The sequence below is a fragment of the Paralichthys olivaceus genome, chromosome 24, assembly GCF_024713975.1.
Source record: "Paralichthys olivaceus isolate ysfri-2021 chromosome 24, ASM2471397v2, whole genome shotgun sequence".
In the NCBI taxonomy this organism is placed as follows: Eukaryota; Metazoa; Chordata; class Actinopteri; order Pleuronectiformes; family Paralichthyidae; genus Paralichthys; species Paralichthys olivaceus.
This window is the reverse complement of record NC_091116.1, coordinates 6,750,392-6,776,441: the sequence shown is the minus strand read 5'-3', so window position 1 is coordinate 6,776,441 and position 26,050 is coordinate 6,750,392. Positions and strand designations below refer to the sequence as shown.

Genomic DNA, 26,050 nt, shown 5'->3' with positions numbered 1-26,050 from the left:
TGCCACCGTTAATTTATGCGAAGATCTGAACTAATTCTTTGGCAACTGTGAAGTGAGAATATTAACGCGATGTATTTCCTTGTCGATGATAATGCTGCGCTCTTAATTTGAGATGTGCGGTGTAGTCGAACATGAAATGGAAATTTGCCCCAAACTATGTATTTGTCACCGAGTGTCGGATGTGGAATGAGGTTACATGCATCCTTTGCTACCCACACTTTTAAGATACAAGAGGTGTAGTTCCCCCACACACTGCGGCGTGTATGAGCTTCAACTTAAAGCCCCAGTTCAGAATATATTATATTTACATATTCCCATCCAGGGTGCTTTTTTATAATGCATTTGCATAGATTTCCTCAAGTGTTGGTTGTGTGCGTGGTGAATAAACGAATCCATCAAAACGAAACACAGGAAGGTTTTCTGCGAGCATTTCCATACTGACCCTTATGAGGTCATAAACTTTAAAGTTGGCATTAGATCAACAATTATCATGAGTTGTATACAAACTGAGCTGAAGATGAAGTTGATTTAGAAAAAAGTAATTGTTAAAGAGTTTGTGTTGAAACAATGGGCCCCATTGAAGTAACCCCACAATGTAAATACAAGTGATACCACATCTTCTCACATAATAACCTCTATAGTGAATGGGTACTGTAATGTTATGTTATGTTATGTTGCACTCAACTAGACCAAATATATATTCTTCCAAATAATGCACCAAGTATTCCTGCTTACAAATCTACCTCAGTCAGGCCTGTAATCACTGAACTGGACTCAATTAATGTCTTAACAATGGCTCAGAGCTGCTAATGGTGTTATATTTTCTGTTCTGTATTTTTGCAATTTTGTATTTTCTTTACTGGCTCCTATAAAAAAATAATTTCCCCCTGGAGATAAATAAAGACATCCATCCATCCATCCCCCCTCCATCCATCCATCCAAATGACAGCCATTACAGTTTGAAGTGACCTGGTGGCTTCCTTCAGAGTGACATAGAGCATTGACGACCAAGGACAAAATTTACCACTTAGGAACCAAGTCTGTTTCCTTTTAACTACAATGATTAGTAATTTAACTTAAGTTTCAGAATCACATAAACTTTACTGGAGAGACAAGATGTTTTATGAAGCGGGATTTGGTTTGGTTTAGTTAACTTAAAGGTTTGCCCTTGGGTTTTTTCAATGTTACGAGGTTCACTTCTTACATCGCCATGGGAAGGTCAAAGCCTTTACAGGTCAAAGCCTTTACCATCCCTTAACACAGACTGATTGAAGCACCGCAGCAATACATGAGTAAGTCTTCCCAAGTTTGCTTGACAGACTAGTTCTTCTTTCAGCTTACTTAAAGGTCCAGTGTGTACGATTTAGGTGAAAGGGATCTATTGGCAGAAATGTTATGTAGAATAATTCTCATGATGTTCTCACTAGTTCATTTCATCTAAATTGTATGAATTGTAGTTTTCTTTACCCCAGAAAAGGTCCTTTATATTCAAATACTTTATATTTACATGGAGGGGACCCTCTCTACAGAGGCCGCCATGTTTTTTACATTAGTCCAGACTGAACAAACTAAACACCTTCTGAGTTTTTATGACAACTGAAGCTAACACAGGTTCTTTTTCATGTTTGGAAGGAGAGGGTGAGGTGAGAGGTGTTCAGCTGCAACATGCAACTTCAACACTAGATATCACTAAATTCTACACACTGTACCTTTAAAGACATAAAAGATGTACATGCAAAAAATCTAATTACACATAGCAAGCATTGCAAAAAACACAGGAGAAAAATGTAAATGAGACATAAAGAGAAGTAAATGGTCTGTAACTGTACATGACAGCGGTATTCTCCTGGCAGTGCAGAACCACCCACTCTGAGCAGGAGTAAGCAAACGCTCAGAATATTTAGAAATACTTCACAATATGTCACCCAGGTGAACCTGTGACAGAGGAGGAAAAATGTCCTTTTAAGAGCCTGTGAGAGGATGTGAATTCTTTGCACTGTGACCAAGCCGTAACCCTAATGGATACAAACTGTCATCTGGCTAATCCCCAGGCCACGTCATGGCAGTGCCACCCAGAGAGCACCGGGGCCAAAGGTAACGTCACGTATCCTGCTTTTACAGGATGAAGCCTGGTGTCCCAGTGGGTATACAGTCGGTTTACATCACGCTAAATGAGGAGGAAGTGATGCGTTTATGCTGTATAAACCTCTGCTGAGTGTACAGGATGCTGCAGCTGCGTAAAGTTTACCTGCTGGATGTAAACCATGGACACAGACATACAGTATGAGCAGAGGCACACTGCATTCAGCTGGACACACAGGCAGATATTCACACATATATACATAGGCCATGTTTATATCCTTTCCTCAACCTCTTGTCATCTTTATATTGTGATGGACTGGTCCTGCTATAGCCTCAAAACTGCCCTCGCTGGCACATTTATAAACCAATGCCTAATTATGCTGTGGTTCCTTCTCAGTGTTTGTCCTTTCTCTATGAAATCCATCCATTAAAACCTCACCTCCCTCTCACCTTTTCACAAAATGTCCCAAAACTCCTCGGAGAGGAACGTGCCCGCTGCAGGAGGATTAAACAAATTTGGAGACGGCCCAGATTATACATGGTTAAATGATTAAATCGCTGAGGTACAGAGCAGAAAAAGGAGGGAGAAAGGAATAAAAAGAAGAAAACAGGTCAATGTGCACCCCTCAGAGTGCTCTGGGGAAAGCAGGAGATAAGAGTTTATCACAAGCGTATAAGGAGATACTGTTAATCCTCCTTCTGTTAGTGTTCTACATGAAATAAATCTGTGACTGACAAACTGGAAAGATACTATTGTTTTAAAGGTGGAGGGATACAGGGGGATGGAGGGGTGGTGGTTGTTGTCTGCAGATAAGCGTGGAGATAATCAATTCATGCCGGGTTGAGCGGTTTCTCACGGAAGACACGCGGCGTACAGAGGATGCAGAGTAAGCCTGGCGAAGCAGGTAGACGGGTGCGGTGCTGTGCTTAGCTGGTAAGTGTTTAGTCCTTAATAATTAATCCCACAGACTTGCCAAAAGCAAGATTGATTATTCTATTAGAGGTGGGGATCAACAATGACCTGACTGTAGCTCTATTTCACACACCGTTTGAGTGGCGAGAATAATAACCGAGGCTGTAATGCACAGAACTTTTTTTTATACTCTGACTAATGATATAATTCTGAAATGTTAGATTTCACGTGTAAATCTGGGGGAGATGAGGACAAAAGGAACAAAGACAAGTGTATTCTACCTTATTAATTACAACAACTGTACGAGCACTAAGAGGAAAATGGTGGTTGTCCTAAGACGTGAGCAATTTTATCATCCTACAGAATATAAGAACAATTTATTGGTTAGTTTAAAACCTTAAGACTCCAGGTTAAAATGTCCAGACTCTTGAATGAGTTGAGCTGCTGTTAGAATCCATGAATCAAAAAGCTGCCGATCAGTTAATGCATCCAGGACTTTGGTGCTCTGCATTGGTCTTCATTCTGCACCTTCACATATATGTTGGGTCTCTGACAGACCACAGCACTGACTGAAACTAATAAACCTTGTGTCCTCCTCAGTTGTCTATCTAGTGCCAGGATTTTCTATTTTATTGTAATTCTTCCTCTCCTTGGTTTCTGGAGGGAAGGAAAAGTCGCAGGATTTGTCCTTTGACTCCCTAAACCCTCCAGCTTCCCTCTTGAGCGCATATCCACCCACAATACACACACACACACACACACACACACACAAGCAAAGCCACATATCAACAAGGTATCTAACCACTGGGAGGCAAGAGATCCACAGAGGTGTACATTAACATAAATACCAAATCTGTGAGAGAAGAGAGAGAGAGAGAGAGAGAGAGAGAGAGAGAAGAGTGTCTGTGTGTGTGTGTGTGGGGGGGGGGGGAGAACAATGCATTCATTGTGTGCAGATGGAGGATATAAAAGAGAGAGAGAAGCATAGAGTGTAGCTCCATCTACAGGCCGAGGGTTCTCTCATTTTACACACACATACACACATGATGTGTCTGCCATTCTTTCACACAAGAACACACTGGGAAACAACCCCCCCCCCACACACACACACACACTCTTCATTTGCTTTAAAACATGCAGCATGCTCTCTATCTCTAGCTCTCTCTCTCTCTCTCTCTCTCACACACACACACTCTTTCACAAAAAAACTCACAACCGCACAGAGACAGAACTTCTTGCGTTATTCTGCACATTCAGATTTTCACACACATCGACATATTCGTGATCGATTCAAACTTCCACCCAATTGTTTCTCATGCACAACCTAAACTCAAACTGAGACGAACACCAACTGCCAAACACACATTTTCTAACCCTCTCTCTCTTTCATTGGAAAACATGCACCGATTCTTTTCCAGCTGCTGCGATGAATGATAAGGACGAGCTCTCTTTTTTTTCACAGCTTCTGCAGTCTGTTAATGCAGATTTGAGTTTACAGGAGGAACATTAACATTACACCATCAACCTACTTCCCTCTTGAGGTTCGTTAAGATCAGGTAATGCAATTAAGATCCAATTAAAACCACATTAAATCGTTTTTAGGCATCATTGTTTGTGTCGAGAAGAGACAGGAGCTCTCTATTAGCACACGCATACAAATGCAGATGCTTGGATATAAAAATGAGCGTGGGTGATGCACAGAAAGAAAACACAAGCACACATTAATAAATAAAGGCCTTTACAGCGTCTTTGTTTTTGATCCCTATATCTCGATTTGATTTCACTCCTCAGGTCACCATGGTGTTGTGTCTAAAAAGTCCTATAGAGCCATAAATCCAAAATAAAGTTGCATGTTTTTTCCGTCATTGCTTCTGGAAAATGTCACTGTGAATTCAGAATTATGTGCCGAAGTGAAATTCTATATTTTCGATGACTGGAAGCCCACATGAACACGTTGTTCTGCCAAAGTTAGAAGAACACTCGTTACATATCACATGAGAGATTCTTGCTCTGTTGTGTTTCTCTGCTCCTCTCACTTGTTTGCAAAAAAAAAAAGCAATAGCATGATTTGCACAGCACCAATTAAACTCCGATGATGGTTTTTAGAGTTGTTTGCTTGTGTTGCCGAGCAGACACAACACAATCCTGATGAAGGAGTTTTTTGAAATCACCATTAACAAATGAATACGACTGTTTTTGTTTTTTAATTTTCTAATTTTGTCCAAAATGACGCTCATGTAGAATACCCGGCCAAAATAAAACAGAAACCACTCTCAGGAATGTTCACTGAAGGAATAAGACGAACCAAAGGTCGCTGGTTTGAAACATAGTCTGTATATAAAGATGGACAACGTGATTGCTCCGTATACACAGCCCCTGGTGGGAATGTTATGATTGACAGCTGAGACTGACTGACAATTGTTTTAAGGGTGTGCGTCCTCGATACTGCGGCTCCACTCCCCAGAGACTTGGAAGATGGCAGCGTTCGTATCAGGGATGTTTTGGCTTCATTTCTGGATGGTGGGAGGAAGTGGAGACGAGTCGTCCATCTTTAATTACGGTCTATCGTTGAAACTCTGCATGTAAACAAATGCCTTTACTGTGAGTGTGGCACTGAACCTGCCTTAACTGCTCTGCACGACATTAAAAACGAGACACTGCTAACACAAACAAAAGACAGACAGAGAGAGCCACTGACTTTCCCTGGATATTCAGAGCTTTAACCAGCCACTAACTCTTGTGATCCTCAACCCTAAAGCCACTTAGTCGTTCAGGAAGCCCCATGTGAAGCCAGTTGGTCCTGCTCTGTCATCACCTCAGCTACAGCACTCTTGTGCACTTCCAGAAATTAGTGGCATTATGCAGAATCGGATAGCAAAGCCTTTGGTTCCTCTCGCCTTGTTTTAGTCAAAGAGGAAATTTATGGTGATGGCTCGACTAAAAGCCTGACAAGTGGGAGGGGAAAGGGAGATCAAGACGCTGTGAAACCTGGTCCACTTCCTGTTCTTTTAATCTGTTTGTTTTCTTTCTTTTTACATCCCTCTGTCTGGATTCTTCAACACAATGATGCAGTTAACTATTCAAAACAAGTTGAATACTGAGAAAAAGAGGTCAAACTTTGCCTCTCCGCAAATTATTTGTATGTGTTGGAAGAATTCTTATTTATTTTTAAAAGGATTAAAGGTATGGCATGCTAAGACATAATTGCTAATACGTTAACAACATGTCCTTCCCTTATTAAAACTCTAAGTTTTGGATATAATCTTTTAGAAAATCTATGCTCAGAGGAAAAAGATGTGTGCCAAGTCCTTCTAAAAAATAAAGTAATTATTATTTAATCATCTAAATAAATACAATTTCTAAAGAAACTGCATTTTCCTCTTCCCCCTTGTCCATGGAGAGGTCAGCGGTCAAAAACACATCCCCTCAGCTGGAAGCAACTCAGCATTTTGTTCAAGGACACTTAAGCAGGGCAGCTCGACTTTTGCTCCGACAAACGATATCACCATGAATTCCAGTACATCTCCAACTAACAACTGCAAGTTACTTATTTTCTCATTCCTCTGTGTTAAATGCAGTGTACAGAGGAGCAAACTGTTCAGGTGTGATAACACTGGCTGCATCCTTGCCGCAGATGTGGCGGCAGAAAACGAACCTGACATTGCAGAACTGAGAAGTAATTAGAGGCCGGGGCCGGCAAGCTTCTTCGGCTGACACCAAATCAATGCAGTTTTTCCGCGTTATCAATTAAAGACGTGTAATTACAACCGAGGAGAATTGCCTCTCACAAACAGTCAAGCCAGAGACAGCCCTTCACCGCTGACTGGCTGCAGAGCCGCTCCTTGATACGCCACACCTTGACCCTGCCGCCTCGGATGCATCCTGGAGCGGCAACGACTGGGTTGTTTATGGATTTTGTGGCACTCGCTCCAAACACCTGAGCGATAAAGTCAGCGTAGCGTGCCGAACCCAAATACCGCTTGGTAGCAAGCCAAAGTGCAAAATGTATTACTCCAGAGCCCCGTTCACCGCTGAAGCCAGCTGGGTTTGAACCATTAGCCGGTACAAGCAGAGACAACCTGGTTGCTGAGCGCACCAGCACTCCTGGGTAAATGAAACAGAGGGCTCTATACTAACTCCCCCTCCCACCCAAACATCCACCCCCTCCACCCCGCAGCCTCCCATCAGCACCTGGGAAAATGGATTTGAAACGAGGGCAGCTACGCATCCCCCTCCCCTAAATGAGCAGATGGAGGCTTCCGCAACGATTATCACCACATTACCTGGGAATCTGTTGACGAACAGGAACAATACAGGCAGCGCTAATAAACCCCAATCAAACATGACACCCCCGCTAATGTCGCTCACTTCTCTATCCCTACAAGGCAGAACTAGTCGCGCTGATTCATTTTCATCAAACGGCTGGGCTGCAGCTGCACTCGCTACGAGCGGGGGAAGAGTTGGTGGAGGTGATTTCTTTCTTAGGCTGCTCGGCGCTCACCTTATGATCAAAAAGTGTGTTGGAGTCATTAGTGAGACATATACACCAGTGTTCCCTCATGAATTGTATTCTTGCTGGGGGTAGGAACAGGAGGATGATGGCCACACTGAAACTCTGACACTTTCAAACTGAATATTGTTTGAAGGGCAGCAACTCTGCAAGACGTGTTTATGCATGATTGCATATTCCTATGAATTTGTTTTTGTTTGATGCTCACCAGACCAAAGTTAACCTTATGTGGACTTAGCTTTTTTTTGTTTTGTTTTATCATATATGATATAATAAAAGTCATTGGAGTCATTTGTGCAAATACCAGCACCTTGGTTTCTTTGGCTTGTGACAGACAAGTACTTCTCTTTTCCGACTTCACACTTCTTTTCCTCTCTTTTTTTTTGTTCTAGTGTGAGTTCTCAGTTTTCTCCCGTGGGGAGTCTGGCACTCTCTCTCTGTCTCTCTCATGCCTTTTTTTTTTTTTTTTAAACCAAAAGAGCACAACTGTAACAACAGTGGTCTCTAAACAACCAGGGGATTCCAGACAACTGACCTCAGCACCGTTAGTCCACCGCTGAGATACAAATATTTACCCCTATTGCGTTCAGCTCAGCAGTGAGGGCCGCCCCGCCATGACAATCACTCCCTTGATTGGGCCCTGCCTGGCCTACATGCCCCTGGAAACCAAGTAAAACTAGTCCCTATACAGTCTCGTTTCCTTCTGGTAAACCAACCTATACGTCAAAAATAATTCAAACGTGCAAGTAAGTATCAAGAATAATGTGGTAGGGGAGATGAAATCTGATGCTATTCAGTACTTTCTAATTCTGCTCTTAATGAATTGAATGAAAAAAAAGATTGATATACATATTTATAACACGCAGAAGTGGTTTGGGAAAGTAGAACCTCTGTGAGGCGCTGACATTTTTAATTGTGTGTGAATATTATATATCTATGGAGAACTTCATAATGTTCATGAGGTTAGATTTTCTCTCTTTTGCCATTGACAATATAACTGTTCTTTATATTTTCCAAGTCTTTTTGCTCATGCACTTCTCCTGATTTTATCAGCCCCAGACCTCCAGCATGCAGCAGATTGGGGCAGTTTGACAAACGAGGATGATGAAGATACGATGAGAATCGGCACTTCCATGCCGGGGGCCATGGTGAAGTCGGAACTGACCCTCAATTTGATGCTCTCAAAGTGGCCACAAGCTCTGGCCAGTTAAAATAAACAGATAAAAGCAACGGAAGCAGATACAAGTAATTGAAAGGAGTGTCCCTGGCATTGCGGCTGGGCTCACCCTGAGGGACAGAGTGAAGACCCCTGACATCTAGAAAAACCTCGGAGGAGAGTTTCTGCCCCAGTTTAACTGCTGAGGCGTCTCTTCATCGGTCTCTGGACATATTCTGGACATGTCCATCTGTCTTTAAATCACCTCAAGACCCCCCCAGAGGTAACCAGAGGATACACCTGTGGGGAAATATGTCCCAGCTGATGCCATCGCAACTTGGAGCTGGAGAAGCGACAGAAAATGCAAGGAAGGAGTGATTCTGACCAGAGGCACCCAAGCCAAAAGAAAGCCAACAAGATATCTTCCTCTGAAAACTGTTTGTGCACCGCTATGCAAGTGAGGAACACAGTGCCTAAACTTGAATATACAAGAACTAAGGGTTCATTAATGGCTTCTTTTAAAAATAAACTAAGGCAGCTCCTCATGCACATTCTAGTGCTTTAACTTTTGCACTGATGATTTAGTTTTTATTGCTCTGTAATGAGATATTGACTCCCTGTCTTGTTTTATCAGCTCATGTTTCCAGGTGCTGTGATTGTACATGTTTCATTATTTGCCTTAAACGTCTCTGCAGACAAAATTTGATCTTGATTTGACTTTTATGTCTGACAAAACACCAGAGGTGATTTGTTTCTCTTTGACCGTTGATTTTTTTTCTCTTGTATCTTAAGAATCTGAATGGATATGCAGTCTGTGTTGTTACACCAAAGACAGAAAAACAAAAAGATTATATTTCTCAGCTCTGGGTGAAATGTATAAATCACTGTGCTCTGTAAAAGCATCACTAAGGGTCTGAAAAAAGCCTGAATACACAATATATTCCTTTTCAAAGCACCCGCTGCAGTAGTTTGTGTTTGACACTGATCAAGCATAATCATCAGGCGATCAGGGCGCGCGCACACACACACACACACACACACACACACACACACACACACACACACACACACACACACACACACACACACACACACACAAAGAGCATCTCCCCCTCTATCTTCCCAGTGCAAGTAGAGCTAACCACTCCAGGGAGCTGGAGACTCAATTAATGACATACATACAGCACTTGCAAGATGTCAGGAAGAAAGAAACACAACTGCACACATGCACATTAAAGGCCGTTCTATACTGTATGTCTGTGTGCGCAGCTCATGTAGTCGTATATGCTGTATATAGTCAAGTATGTAGGCTAAGGCCGGCCTCTGGGAAATACTCTGTGTTCTTCTGCATTTTTCTGCCTTGAAACTTTAACATGTCTAATGCACTGTAACAAACTATAACCTGTTCTGAAACAAACACTGTTAGCAAACATAAAGTTCAAAGCAAATTCCACTGGCACAAATGGTGGCACTTGTGGATACATATGAAAAAAGGGCTTTTTTGATTGTCGAGATCCAAGTTGAAAACATGCATGTGTCTCGGTGTGTATCTTTCCTGTACACTTGACATGGACGTCACAGCAAATGCCTCAGGGTGATTGGTTTCACAGATTTTCATAGTGAAATAAGCTCAAACCCACTATCACCTGGACTTTATGTCGCCCATTCCCTAGAGCGTAAGACATTGGCCACTAAATGAACATGGTCCTCGTGTGATAAGCAAAGCTCCGAGGAGCTCCTAGTTAGAGGAAAGTGAAAAGAAAATTGGACAGAAAGTGCAGATGAGTTGCTGATTATGCACTACAGCCCTTTAAGTAGATAAAAAAGAGAAAAATAGTAGCAGTGCATAAGCTGCAAATGGTCTGGGTAGTTTTGAGATCATTTTTTTCTATGCTTTCCTAATGTTTCAGATTTCTATTGCATTTTTATATTTATTTTGCAGAAGTTGTATTTTTCTGTACAAATCGTAACGCCCTGAGGTGAATATAAATAAAACTGACATGACTTGATTAATAAGATCTATGTGCCTTTGTACAACTCTTCACATACTGTATTCTTACCTTGATAGCAGCTCGAACAGGAGGTTTGAAGAGCAGAAAGCCCGGAAGACTGGAGGCTGTAAGAGAGGAGCAACAAAGGGCTTAATTACCTCATTATTCTGCAACCGTCCTCTGCATGATTTTATGTAATGAGTGTAGGTGTTTTGCACAGAAAATACAATTCTTCAAGTCTTATGTAATTCTTATGCTTCTACAGGAATGAAATACCTGCTCAAGATAATCGAGCCACACACTCATCGGTCCCCTAAATATTCTTCAATCTTATTTTTCTAAATCAAGATCCATTCATTATTATCTGGGAAATTGGTGAAATGTCAAAAAGTAGAATGTTAAAGTAAGTGGAAAAAAAATTCCAGAGCCAGCCCAATTTGTGGAAATCTGTTTAGAAGTATTTGTGTAACCCTGCTGAACAACAAACAGAAATTAGTGGTAAATATACAGAATCCTGTCCTGGTCTACTTTTTATTTGTGTTTTCTTTAAATTGAGTCCCTAAGATGAATCTACTACTTTTCTTGTCATCTATATAAGCTAAACATTGGGAAACTTTAAATTCTTTTAGTTTCCTGTTTGTAAGAGAAGGTGTCCCCTTCTTTTAAAACATGGACATGTCTTCTTTGGTAGTGAACTCTTCATTTCACACCTCTGTGGTCTTGCACACACCAAGGCCTCGCCTGCTCACTCCGTCATCCCGGCTTAGGCATGGTTGGCTAAAGCTGCGGGGTCGCTACTTGGAGGAAGACGGTGGCTGCTCGCAGATCCAACGGTCAAAGGTCGGTCCTGTTCTCCTGGCAAAAGGTGAGAGGACCAGAGCATGGGTGAGTGGTGCTGAAATCTCATTTAAGAGATTGACCCCTGGGGGCCGGCTCGAGTCAGTCCGGTGCTCGGCGATGCCGTCACCGGGGATGATGTATAGGTTCGGGCTGAGAGAGGAGCCCCAATGCAACACACACACCCACAGATGTACACACCTAGGTCGACAGGCACTGGTGCACAGGGCTTCAGAGCATGTCTGTGTGGTAACACATCTTTCATCAGATAAAATGAAACTTTAAATGAGCCTTGCGTGGAAAGTTGCACATTGCAACAGCAAATAATAACAGAGGAGATAGATAAGACAAAGCACAGGGTCAAAATCATACACAGCAGATAATTTTAACATCACACAGGTTAAGTAGAAATGTGGGGGTCACAGCAAAGAGGTGGGGGCTGAAGGGAAGCAGCAGCACAGGGAAAATACACCAATTCACATATATAAACACAACTGTACAGTGATGTACTATGTTATACAACAGTGATTCAATCTATATTATATAAGAATAGATCGAAGCTTGAACTATTTAGAGTTCTAAACGCCAGGAGTAAGAAATTATCACATTCAATTTGAACTGATCATCTGTGTTTGTTAATGTCTCGATGCTACTTCGCCAACTTCAGGCACAGTACTCCACACTAGCTCAAATGCACCAAATGAACGTCCTTCTCATTAAAACATGATATTATCAGTGTTTCCTTTTCTTCTTCTATTGTTTAATGCTGCCTCAATTTCCTGTAATTGGTCCCAAAATGTGTTTTCACACTGCAAACGAACAGAACTATGGTTCAATTTGTTTCTGATCAAGACCATCTCTATTGGTCCGACTAAATATTGGTCTGTTGCTCTGAGGCACCTCTCACACCTGTTATTTTGGTTCAGACTGAGCTGAAAAGTCTGAAGGTCTGGACCAAACCAGATAAATAAGAAAGCAAAGAGTGAGCTAATTTTTAGGTAAACTAGAGTCTTACACCTCCCTTATTATCCTTTTCTCCATCTCTCTAATTGATTTACATCTCTCCCCTCTTCTGTCTGACTCTTGTTTTTCTTCACCACATGGCCCTGTACATGCCATTTGTGTTACTTTCTTGAATGATTGCAAGGAGTGTGGGAGTTGCAGTGAACAGAAGGAGAACAAAGAGAGTGAAATGAACCCCTCATTGATCTCCGTATTGAGAACATCTGCCCCAGAAACCTGAGGGGGGTTGGGAGACACGGAGGAGTTGTGGGAAGTTGCATGCATAACAAGTAGCAGAGTTCAGTCAGGTAAATACGGCTTCCCAAAAATGAAGCCAAGTCCTCCATGTTAGTGGAAGGGCATGGACCACATTAAAAAAATATAAACATGAACAACTTTTAAACAATTGCTTAATTCCGATAACAACAATGTGTTAGAAGTTTAACAGCATCTATCTATCTATCTTTTCAAAATGTATAAAAATACATCTATGAAGGGGGTGAAATGAAATGGCTCAGCCCTGACCACAGCAGGAAATGGAATCATCGCAGCCACATCAAAGGTCTGACTTTGAGTATGAAGGGCTTCAACTACCTCAGAGTTTGTGGCCGAGCTTCACGAACCACTTGGCGAGCGATAGCTGTATCCAAGCGACAAGGTGACACCGCCATCTTTAGGGGTCGTCATAAGTTATTCTGGGAAGAGCAGGATGAGTGACTGAATTACAATTAGATGGGGAAGTTAAAGGGAATAAAGGCTCACTGGAAACGCAAGTTAAACCACTTCATCACAGAATACGTCCTGGAATGCATTGAAATCACAGACTGATGATATCTACGCGGGTAACAGTATCCAAGGGAGGAGTTTTCTTTTAACTGCCAGCTGCTGGAGGTTTGCGGTGCAGCTGTTATTAAATAAACGTCCCATCTTAAGCTCCGTATCAGGATGGCGTGGAGATCAAACGTAGGGGGCCCATTTGAAACCTGCCCTAATTATAATAGGAGGAGAGCTGAAGTTCAAATATTTATTAAATTGTAATCCTGACGCTGTATCCGTTTCATGGGAGATGAAGGCTCTTACAGACCTGACAGTTTCCTCTTACGTCCCGGCGCTGGACGGGAGCACGTTCTGCCCAAGCGTGGCCACATGTGGGGCTGATTACGCAGGGCTGAGTGTTTACGGCGGGCCCAGATGTTGGGTGTTTAACATGGCACGGGCCAAGCAGCAAGTTTTGACAGCTCGTGGTTCAGCTCGACCTGCACTTTGGTTGTTGGGCCGCTGAGGCAAAATGTCAAACATGCAGATAAGGGCCAAGGAGATGTGATTACAGCAATTCAGTTTCTCCTACGCCCGGCCAATCTGTCCAATGTCGGTCAACACCTCACTTGTGTTTAGAGGGAAGGGTCCAAGGCTGCAGGGCTTCCTGAAAACCACCCACTGGTTACAGTTAAATAGATGAATGGATGAATGGATGGGTAATATTATAAAATGAAGGAAAAGACTCCTACAAACTCATACAAAGTCAACAAGCTGGCCATGAAGTAGGAGATGAATGAAAGAATGGAAGAATGAGTCTGTTAGGGGGCAAGGAAGAAAGGAAAGTGAATGAATCAAAGAAGGTGGAATGAATGGAAACAAATATGCAAACAGGAAATGATAGCACTTCAGGGAGGTGGAAAAAAAATCATTGGTTAGCTTGATTGGCTAGATGAGAAGTTAATAGATAAATGGACAGATGACACAAAGTATAAAACAAAGATTTGCTGATGAGAAAAAAAAGAGAGTCAGGAGAGTAAGTCATTAGCTTTTGAGTGATGGAATGAAGGAAGAAATGGACGACAAGGTGATTTATTTAATGAGAGAATAAGTGAAAGGTGGCACGGATACTGGAAGAAAAGATGGAATATATCAAATCAAATAAAAGTTGAGTAATCTGTTTGTAGTGAGGATGTAAGGAAGGAAAGGATTGAAGAAATGACAGATGAACCAACAGAGGATAGAGGGATGAGAGATGAATATTTGGCAAAAATTAGGGAGATCGATAATCATTTTTGTTAATGAGATGAAAAATTAATTATTTTAAATTTTTACTTAATTGTAATTGCACTTATTTATTTAACCTATCTTTGACTGCATGAGTCAGTATCATACTTAGTACACGTGACTAAAGAGGGAATTATACCATCAACCGGACCAACATCAGTGCCTTGCCCTTTGAACTACAGAAGAGTCTGTGGTGTCTGAGTGTTTATCAAGGTAAGTTAAAAATAAGAGGCAGATAACCCTGAGTATCTACAGGCTCCAGGGCGATCACACATTTCAGAATATGCTGCTGTCAATTTAATATTCCTGGCCTGCAGGACAGTGAGAGATCAGGTGACCGGGGTATAAATAGGCCATCTGCCATCAGCTCATCTCTGCCGACTCCTTGACAGCATCAGAGTGACTGAGGACTGACTCTGATGTCACTCGAAATCAGGACAGTTGTCGCTGAGGGACCTTCCCGAGTCGACGGTGAGCTTCCGTGTCCCCCAGACGCGGACGGAGGAGGATGAGGTTTACATCTGTTTTCTCTGAAGTGATGGGGGTCGCGTGGATCGCACCAGCAGGGTCCAGAGGTGAACAGAGAGGCGCAAGAAAATGCTGAGCGGGGTCAACGTGCTCGAGGCGGCACACACTGTACCTGAACAGATGGAACTGTCAGACTCAAATATACACGGATATTTCTGAAGGGTAAATAAACACAAGCTCTATATCAATCTACAGAAAAAATGTAATCCCAGAAGAAAATGCTTCAGATGTATCTGGAATTTCACCAACTAGGTTGAAGAGTTTCCTTTTTTTTAAAAGTGTTTGCTTAATGAACAATTTATAAATGTACTTCTCTAACCTTGACAAACAAAAACTGCTTCCTCGTTGTCAAATTGTCATGTTATTTTACACAGGCGTTTGAATTAAATTAACTTGTAACAAGCGACAGCACCGCACAGGTTTCTTTTCTTAATATTGTACTAATTGTTAGCAATGTGAACCTGTCTCATGATAATTGCACCGTCGTTGTTGACTTTATTAAAACATGACATAATTACTAACAAATCCCTGCGCTCAAAATCAGAACACATCGTGTGCTGGAGTCTTGATTCCTTAGTCTTATTGAGTATCAATAATTCAAGCTTTATCAATTTAACTTTTTTTTTAATTATGAACAATACCATTGTTATATTCAATGACCCATTAGGATCATTAAAGTTTGTCTTTCCAGCTTTCTGATCAGGTAATGTCTGGCAAAAATACAATGCTCACAGCCTCAGCTCAGAAGTTGTTTCTGTTTAAGCAGAGCGCAGAAATGTAGGTTTAGACGAGCAGGTGCTGCTATCCACCAAATAATCAAGGCAATGATCTCCGGCAATGATCTCAGTCTGTTTTAGAAGTCGCTCAATGACTAGATATAGTGGGTATCTTAATATAACAAACAACTTTAATTTTTCTTTTGTAAAGGCAGACTTCAGTGAATGTTAGATTTCCTTTTCTTATTTCCCCCAGCTTAGCTTATAAAATTCTTAGTGCTTTCTCCATTATGCCCTTCTCCTGGAATCCCTGGGAAATTCAACGCACCCTTTATAATTACTGCACCAACTGCCGGCTGACAAGGCTCATTTGCCTTCGCTGGAAGAGGTTGTCTCATTCCTTAGGTACCTCTGTTGTGCTGATGCCCTCCCCTTGTCACTACATATTCCCATCTTTACCTACGCAGCCAGTGGCGCCTTCAAATATGGATACACGGCCTGCTTAAGGAGAGCACTGTCAAGCTAAACAGGGATAGCGATGCTCAGGGGGTTAGATTTCGAGGCAGATTTCTTTTGGTTGAATTAATTCTGCACAAGTGAGCGTGGCAGAAAAACCCCACTTTGTAATGGGCCTGTTTCCTATAGAAATAACTTACAGACATAATTCCTTAAGAGTGAATTGCAATGATGGAGACACTGTGAAAAACATCTGCATGTTAAAGCAGCTCCCTGATGGAAGCTACTACTCGCAGTGCGGGATATGATTTAGGTAAGTATACATCTGCCCTTGTCATTACTTTCATATTTCATATGTTAATGGTGCAACCCATGATCCAAAAGGATCTCATGAGCAAAAAACACAAAACAAATAAAGTTTATTACATCATTGGGACAATTATTTTACTTATAATATTTAGATTTACTTCTAAACTTAGGTTTGAGGGTTTATTTGATTCATAAATGTGCTTTGATATTTGAAATTGCCTTTATAAAACATGTTATCGATGTCCAGATGACAAAATGCCGAATTCTATGGTGAACAAAATTAGGAAGAATAATCTGACCCTTTGTCATTTTACCACCATGTGATGTGGAATTGGAACTATGACCTAAAACATCAAGCGCTCAGCATTAACACAGTATGGTTCAAGTGCTTTGCAATCTGTTTGTGCTGTCAGCATGTCATACTATGTTGTGGTCACCTGGGATGGGCACTCAGCTGATAGCTCATACATTAAGCATTAGGCCACTGGCTGCAAACATGAATGACATGTCGTGGGTATCAGAGGAGAAGAAACAAACCTCTCTGTTTTGTTGTTGTCTTTTGTTTCATGTCTGTACATTTAAAATAAGCTCGACTATTAAACACAAAGTTATCAATATTGCAGGCAGCCACAAGTGAGCGGGCTAAATAGCAACTTAACAACAGGTTTATCAAAACAGTATTTACATGCTGAGTGATCTGAAACTAATCCTAATTTCTGGTAATTAAATTGGAAACTGAGATTGTTGTAAGTGAGAGTTGTCTGATGATAAGCTGTGTAATTCATGAGGTTAGTCTTGGGGAAAAAAAGGAGAAATCGCATGAAGGTCGACTCATTTCGCAAAGTGCAAAATTTATTGCTTGTAATTTTAATTTCACGTGAGTTTATTTTTTGGCTTTTTCAACTCTAAAAATGCAACATAGCTATGTTGTTTTCAGTCGAGTGAGTTTCATGCAGCTGTATATTAACTTTCGCTTTAATGGCTTGTTGTCCCTTCTGTTTTCCCCATGTCCCTCATTCCACATGACAGATGGCTCAAACAGACAGGTAGCTGGTATGAATACATCATCAGAATATGTAATTTCTTTGTTAAGGCCTCCACCCGTCCCTGTCGTCTCCATTCCCCCTATATCACTAAAAAAAGGGATGTTTTCCTGTTTGAACGTCTCCTCTGTTAACGTCGCCTCCGTCTGTCTCTGTAAAGTGAGCACATGGTTCATGCATAAATCAGCAGCACGGTGATCCCAGGTTGTCCCCCGATGCACCGCCTCTGGTGATCTGGCTACCAGAGTCGTGCCATTATGCTGGCACAGTGAGCCACTCACCGCTAAACAAATATGAAACCGCGCCACTTTGTGTCACAAATTTTTACATTCAACAGAGGTCACGTAAAAGCGAGGGAACCTTTTTCGCCCATCTGTGAGCTAAAACGTTAAAAAGGTGGGTGAGCCTCGTGGGAAGAGAAAAGAGAGGAGGAGAGAGAGCGAGGATGTAAGCCATTACAGCTGTGCATATCACAGAGCTATCTAAGATGTATGATCCCTGTGGCCATTTCAAATATTTACTCTCTTACCTGTGTTTCCCAAACGCAATATCGCAAGATGTGACTTCAATCTATAAAATATGATGCTTTTGACAAGAGCGAGGGGACAAAATGGAGTTGTCACCTGATGCTGTGGTAGACAAGGTCATGCATTCATGCATTCACCATGCAGCCCTCTACAAAGATGATGTATTAATCCAAACCTTGATGTCCCTAACTAACTACTCAACAAGTCATTGCATTAAACTTTTAACAGCTCAAACAACAACAGATCTTTTCCTACTTTTGTTAGTGAATATTTAAAAACTACAGCTGGATGTCTGCACATGCACACAAACACATGCAGGACGGTGTGGGTTTTCTGCACTGATCACATCTGTACTGGTAAATTACAAACTGGGTCAACTTTGAACTTGAGTCGGTGATCGCTGTAAGGCAAACAAACACTAATATAAAGAAGAATATATGAATACATTTTCAAGAGAATAATTTGTTTCGTTCGACCATATTTGACTTACCCTATATCAGTCTGACACTACATAATATAAATATACAATATGAAGTCAGATCATTAATAATTTAATATCAGCATGAAACTGCTCTGGGAAACATATTTACATATTTGCAAAAATGCTCCAATCTCCTTTGCTTAAGACAGAAAGTGCCTCTAACATTGAGATGGCCCAGGTTAAATTCTAATGTCACTGTGATCAATATAAGAAAATATCCACAGACAGATTATGCTAACACAGAAACGAAATATTCCCTATTTGTCTTCTTGCATTATGCAATATTGTCAATTTGCAAGGGCTTACAATAAATCACAAATGAATATATAAATCCCAACAGAGCATTCATTTTTAAATAACACTGTAAAACAAAAAAGAACTACAAGTTTGGATTATTAAAGTAATTCGATTTTCACACCTTCATGCCTACAGCAAAATTCCTAAATTATAAAATAAGTCTACTTTATTGTAATGGGCCAGAAGACCAAATAAGACCACCAGTCTATTTGGAGTTTTAAAAATGTTTTTCAAATTAGGACTTGGGCCTGGTGCTGCTGAAAACCCCTGGATTGAGGTGTTGGCCTGGACTGGCCCCATGGCGTCTCAATATAAGACCTTTAGGGGAATCAGGGAGGTAGAAGGGAAGGAACAGGGAAACTATGGCCGAAATATACTTTGCCTTCGGAGCTCAAACTCTACATGGTAGATAGACAGCTGTGACTGTTACACAGTGACATCACATAATAACAGAAGTCTTAAAGATCTCTTTAAGGCACAGTTTCTGGACACACCGTGTGCTTTAATATGTGGATCAAGCTCTTTGATACTCAGTGTTTATTAGCACCTAAAACTGACCTCAGCATCTTCAATTTGATGAAAAAATAACTTAAGTTATTGCGGTATGAACTTGAGGCTATAAAGGGGTCATAGAGCCACCAGGCTGGTAATTAAATGTCATGTTACAGGGTATCATTACAACCAAAATGCTTTGTGCAGCTTCAGAGAATCAATATTTTCTGTCATTGTACAGCGTATCAATGCATTCATGTGTGCAACAAATTGCAGCACAAGGAAATCTCTAATGTCTCCATAAAACTAAAGTTGTTGGAGCAAAAACATCAAGGTACTGATGTGAAAAAATATTATATTCGTGCATCAACAGAGTCATTTAATTTAGTGGCTCCTGCTGGAGGATGCTTGTTTTGACTTCTACCACAATGACTGGTGCATCAGAGCTCAGAGCATTTCTCCGATACAGGATAACTGAGGAGTGTGAAACTGAGGGCAAAGAGCAGTTTCTGTGAAACCATGTCTACATGTAAAACACAGCGTTTGGGAAACAATAACATTGCAGCTTACTCTCAGATGCCTGCTGTTGCTTTGTGTCACAAGCTCGTGCCAGACACAACAACAAGGGCGGCTACATACCAGTTACTTGACATTTGGTTACCAGTGTAACTTCTAATTACAGATTTGCAGTCAAATTAAGCATCGCTGCACCACATGACTGATATTCACAGGCTTCTACCTCTGTTATTATTTGGACCACAGCTCTCTTCTCTGGCTTATCTGGAACTTTATTGTCACCTACTAGCCCAAGATGCCTGTCTGAGCGTTTGTAGTCATGTTTGTGTTCTCTTCGGGAGGGAGATATTGTGTAAAATGGATGGGTAAATATCCGTTGGAAAAAAGATTCCAGTATCCAGCCTTGCGAAGGGCTTATTGGAAAATCAAGGACCTGATTAGTGTCTAATTGGTTCTAAGTGTGTCTAGTGATTATTTAGACCTGGACCTGTTGTCTAATAATAGGCATTCTATATACATCAAGGCTGGTTGGTGGTGAAGGGGTGGAGAGATGGATCGAGAGAGATGGGACAAGTCACTTTTGATTATTATTACGGTTTGATTATTTCTGTAAATACAGGAAGTTAGGGCGACCCCGTCAGTCAATTTTTCATTTCACGTGCACTCGAAAGGTGTCGAGCTCCAGCCGGCTGTCTAGCTGAGTGGCTGACGTTCCACCGGCAGCCAAGAGGGAATAGCACTCCCCTGCAACATACACACACATGCACATATCCACACACCCCTCTTCTTTCATCTTGTTAATGGACATTCCTCCACAAACGTCGGCGAGTCTACCTGACTGCAATCCTTTAAAGTTTAATTCACTCTACATTTAGCCCTGGTCATAAATACCATATTAGGTAGCGGCAGCATGTTTTATGTGCTCCCTATGGTCGTGCTTTTGTTTTAATGAAGCCATTTGCAACTTATGAGCAAAAAAAAAAAAAAAAAAGAAAGAGGAGAGAAAGTCGCATATTAGATGGGATAGATCAGTCAAACCTATTCCCACATTGTGTTTTATACATGGGCTGGAATAAAATGAGGCCGGTGCCCATCCACCGGCAAGGAACACTGTATTTTGAAACCTTTTTTTTCTTATTCTTGCTGATTTAAAGACTTTTATTGTGGACTAGTGGTTTACTGCGATTCATTGACTTAATCAAATTATTCACTTGCTGTGATGAATTTCAAGAGGTTTGTCCTGGTTTGCTTTCATAAAATATATTGTTGTATATATCATCCGGATGTGGACAATATCTTCCAAACAAATATTTGGAATGAGTGGACCCAGTGGGATTATAACTCCTTACCTTGAAAGTATTAGTGTCTAATCAACCTGCTATACATAGTATATTCCCAATCGAGAAAATACAACTGCTGCTTTCACATGCACCTGCCTCCTACTGTGGCTCAATTCACTGGTGTGTAGTTAGTGTACATTTAAATGCATGAGTGTTTTTAATTCTTTGGATTTATCCCAAAATATTCAGCCGTGCATGCGGAATAAAGAGAAGAAAATGAAGCATTCATTCCTTGACGTCATGAAGGTTTGTTTAGCTTTAATAAACTACAAAATGTAAATCAGACAAAGACCTTGAATAGAAGCAGCACTAATGCCAACAATGCAGATTGCCGCACCTGAATTAACACATTTACATATTTTGATTGCAAAAAGAAAATCTACAGCAGAGGATAAAAAAACATATAGGCAACTTGCAAAATAATAGAAAGGTAATTTGACATATTATAAAAGGTATCTGGCAAAGTGGGTGTTTATTTCTGATTTAATAAAGTTAGATGATTTGCTTTTAAAATACTATTGTTGTAGAATGCAGCAACTGTATGGTACAATCTCAGTTTTTATTCAGTAAGATCCTATTAGTCTTGTAGCATGTTGTGTTTATTCTGTTAGGAAACTTATCAGCGTGCCTGTGTATCGATGTCACAGTGACAGATGCCATACATTTGTTCGTACAGATGCTGTGTGCTGGTAGAATTTATGACTATTTTGCAATGTAGGTAAAAGTGACACAAAACTGTTGAGTGAGCCGAAAAGTTTCTTTTCTTTTTTGTCGGTCTGTCAGAGCCTTAGAGGAATGAGCCTTATCATGACAAGCATACAATCCTTTCAGTTTCTGATCTCCACATCTTCTTGTTATGTATGCTAAAGACGGCAATTGCAAATGCAAATTTATAGAGCAGTTAAGTGTCACCTCACTTTAAACATAAGGAAGCCATCCAAAATGCACCCCCCCTCTCTTCATTCAGAGTGAATCTTGCATCAAAGTTATCAGGCGGAGCTTTGAGCGGAGGAACGCAGGGATGTTGCATCTTTTGTTTCCTCTAATATCCCTGGAAAATCTGGTTAAAATTGGAAGATGCGACAACGCGCCGGTTTCTCTGCCGGCTGCACAGATTCCACACTGTTTTCACAGCTGTCTCGCTCGCAGGACGCGGCTGAAGGTTGAGGAAGGAGGGGGAGCTGCTGCGATCAACTCATGTGTAAAAATGAGAAATGAGCAGCAAAAGGGATAAAGCAATGCAAAGAGCGTTGGATACACGCAGCAGCAGAGAGAAGAAAAGCAAAGCATATCCTCACGTATTATCCGTCAGAATTCAAAATCTCTGATCTGCTGCAGCAAAGTTTAAATTCTCTGAGTCTGAAGATCTATTTGGCACCAAACTGTGACATCACATATAATAAAGTGAATCTTCTATCCATCCACACATGGTGTCACCAGAGGTTACAAACTCAAGTTCAAACAACTTTGGTCGGAGGATACTGAGTGGCTCAAATCATTATTAGTGACTCTATTCGCATCTGAACGGTTATTGTTGGGCTCAGTATCATGCGACTGGATGGCAGCTGCTCACAGGTAATGTCCCACTCATGCAGTGGTTATTAGGCCTCTGGTCAACAGCCAAACACAGCAGCTGTCCGTCCAATACCAACCTATAAACTCCCTCCCCCCGGTTCCTGTTCATAAACAATAATATGCAGGCAAATGAGGTGGCCAATGTCAGACGTGGCCAGACAAACACGTCGAAGGTCATTGTCACCACCCAGCCACTTTCCCTAAATACTTGTGCAATTGTCTCTCACGTTTGCATCCCTGCTTGTGAAAAAACAAATTAGCGTGATTCAGCTGTCTTTCAATCAAACACATCAGTTCTCACAAAAGTCTTGATTGGCTGGATTCGTCCTTAATGGGTGGAGTCAATAATAGTTCAATAGATATATGAAACTCTGCTTATTACTGTATATAGGAGAAACTAGAGGCGCACACATCTGCCAAGGGTCCAAACAGTCCCCTTAAATTTTTAACAAGCATCATAGCTAACACCACATTATATTTCTCAGCTACATTCTGGTGCTAGTTACAGGTTTCCAGCCCTTTTTGTTATGGAGCAGCAGCTAAAAGAAGCCTACACCCCTATACTGCACAGTCAAATCTAATAGAGACAGATTTTTATTTGGAACTGTAAAAAATTGCAGTCATCGATACCAAACCCCGAAATGTCTAAATATGAAATCTGTCATTTCATCAGTCCAGTAGTACTTGTGTAATCCCGGTCACAAATCATCTGAAGACTAGAATAGCTATCTAGAACTAGGCTAACCTACGTATCTTGGTAGGTTTGGTAAGTTCTCGATTTGTTTTGCCATCCGACACTGTGGTGTTTTGGTGGTAAAGCTCTAGAAAAAAGATTATTTCAGCATTTTGTACTAAAGGAATAGTCAATAGATTGAGTATTGCACTTCCATAAATTTGGGGTTAGGGTTAGGCTCAGGCTGAAGATAAGATATCATGACTCTCATTCCCTTTAATAATTAAAGTTTCATAGCTTGTAAAAAGTTGTTGATTTTTCTTAAGCGTGCCTTTAGGTAAAAACCAGTTCCACAAAATGGGTGATGAAAAATGTTTGGAAAATATTGTACATCCATTTTTTTCTCTTGATCTCTTTTTCTCTGATGAATTGTATTTTTGTTATTTAAATTTGTATCTAATTCTATTGCTGTTTTATATTCTCATGAAGCACTTTGAAAAGTGCTAGAAAAATTAGGACTCATTATTATTCTTACTATTATGATATTATTAGAATCCTGAAACAACTTCTTCACTATAGCTGAATGTGGTGGAAGTACTTATTGTGTGGGAGGAAATTTGGTTTGTAGGAATAAATAAATGCAAGGTCACAGACATACTATGACTATGAACTATTAAGGTTTAAACTCTTATAGTGATTTTTTAATCACATCATATTGGTTGTTAGCTTTAAAGAAAAGTAAGTTGCCATGTAGTTAATTATTTTTCCTTTTACTTGTGTCTCCCTGGATCAGGCACCTTGGAAGATTTCTACAGTATTTTATATTTATTTTTCCATCTACAGTATTTGTCTTTTGTGGCAAAATACCTTTTTTTGCCTTGAATAATACATGGACATGGGCATAACGTGATCTGACATTTGCAACGGGTTCCGCAGGTTTCTGTTAATAAATGATTTACGCAGCCATCCCAGGAGACCCAGAGTTAATGCCATCTTAGTGGCAGCGATCTAAAACTTTGACTCAGATCCAGCTCCGTCCTCCAGGGATGGACAAATGGACATGGCCAACGTCTCTCTAGTGCCCCTGGTCTCCATTATCGACCTCGGAAAAAGTAAAAAATACAGACAGGAGCGACCATAATGATCCAGTGTCAGAATGCAAAGTGCAGCATATCTGCTTTTATGTGTGTGTTTTCCCCCATTGCAGAAAGGAGGAAGTTGTGATTCTTTTCACTGCGACACAGATTTAGGTGCACTAACAGCATCCGAAGGTCCCTCAGAGAGGCCTAATGTGAATTTAATGACCTGACGCTGGGCGCATGACAAGTATGCAAGGTGAAAGTGACAACCTTTTTCTCCATCTTTATGATTTCTTTTCTCCCTCTCCGACTCCCTCGCCCCTCCCTGGGTCTTGTTTTCTGAAAGCCATGGTGATGTTAAATCTATTACACCACTGTGCATTACTGGCAGCAGCCCCTGCTGTAAATTTCAAGAACAGTGAAAGATCCCTTCAAATCTTTATGCTTTCTGCATTATGCAGAAAAAAAATCCCTCCCTCTTTTGTCCAAAACATTTGCTTTAAGACAATCCCCCGGAGCAGTCTGAGAAAGTGGAGGAGTGGGTTGTGGCTGGAGACTTGTCTTTCACAAGTTCGAGTCCCAGAAGAGCATATAATGTACTATATGTCACCATCAAGCCAAGAGGAGACACTGTACATCAGGGCTTTAATTATGCAAACATTCCTCAGAGGCAGAGCTGCTCTGCAGGCTGAAATTATCTCACTGGTTGACTTGAACCTCAGTGAGTGGAGCCAGAATTCCACAGTTCTGTGGAAAGATCACCAGTAATTTAATGGGAGATTCACAGTCATTGTATTAATGGTTTTGAGGGGACGCAAGCTCAACCCTTACTAACATGCACTTTGTAAGTAGTATGTAGAAAGTTGGGAGGCATGCATACATCCTGTGCAGGGTTCCCTTCTTCTGCCTCCGTGTATAAAGAAATATTTGTTCCTAGCGTGATGTGTAGAAGAACTTGTGTGGCCTTCCTCCAGCCCTGACGCCATCCAACACATGTAAGTGTAATGTGCGATGGTTTACATACGTTTGGCCGTGGACCATGTAGTGTATCTGCAAGTGTTCAATGTCAACATCTTTAACCTGTTCTCCTGCAATAACTACTTCTGGCAACTAAACCATGAGTAACATTAAACAAGTCTGTGTTGAGACTGAAGTTTTCAATCAATCAAATTAAATAAATCAATGCTGACTTGAGGCATGTGATGGACCACACAGACCTTCTCAATGATTTACCAAAAACACACTTTTACTATCTTCTTGTGCAAACAAAAACAGAATATTTTAAGTAGTGTTCCAAGCCAACCTGCACCGTCTTGATTTATTATCAATCTAATACCACGAGTGGGTGAAAGACACAAAACTGAGAAGAACAAACACAACGTCCCGTGGTTTAATTGAGAAAGGAAAGAAAAACTCCAAAAACAGTCTGGAACAAATTGTGCTGACATTATCTGGAGTTCATGTCTGCAAATGGCTTAATTTAG

At 41.0% G+C, this 26,050-nt stretch overlaps 1 long non-coding RNA gene across 1 annotated transcript in view; it reads right to left on the bottom strand.

Annotated features, from left to right (window-relative positions):
* LOC109639014 (uncharacterized) overlaps positions 1–26,050 on the bottom strand; it is a 303,271-nt gene that overhangs the window by 180,854 nt on the left and 96,367 nt on the right. Inside the window, exons 6-7 of the long non-coding RNA XR_011240369.1 lie at positions 11,363–11,507; positions 10,722–10,777 (exon numbers count right to left, since the gene is read on the bottom strand). This is a non-coding gene — a long non-coding RNA (uncharacterized lncRNA). The remainder of the gene's footprint in view (positions 1–10,721; positions 10,778–11,362; positions 11,508–26,050) is intronic.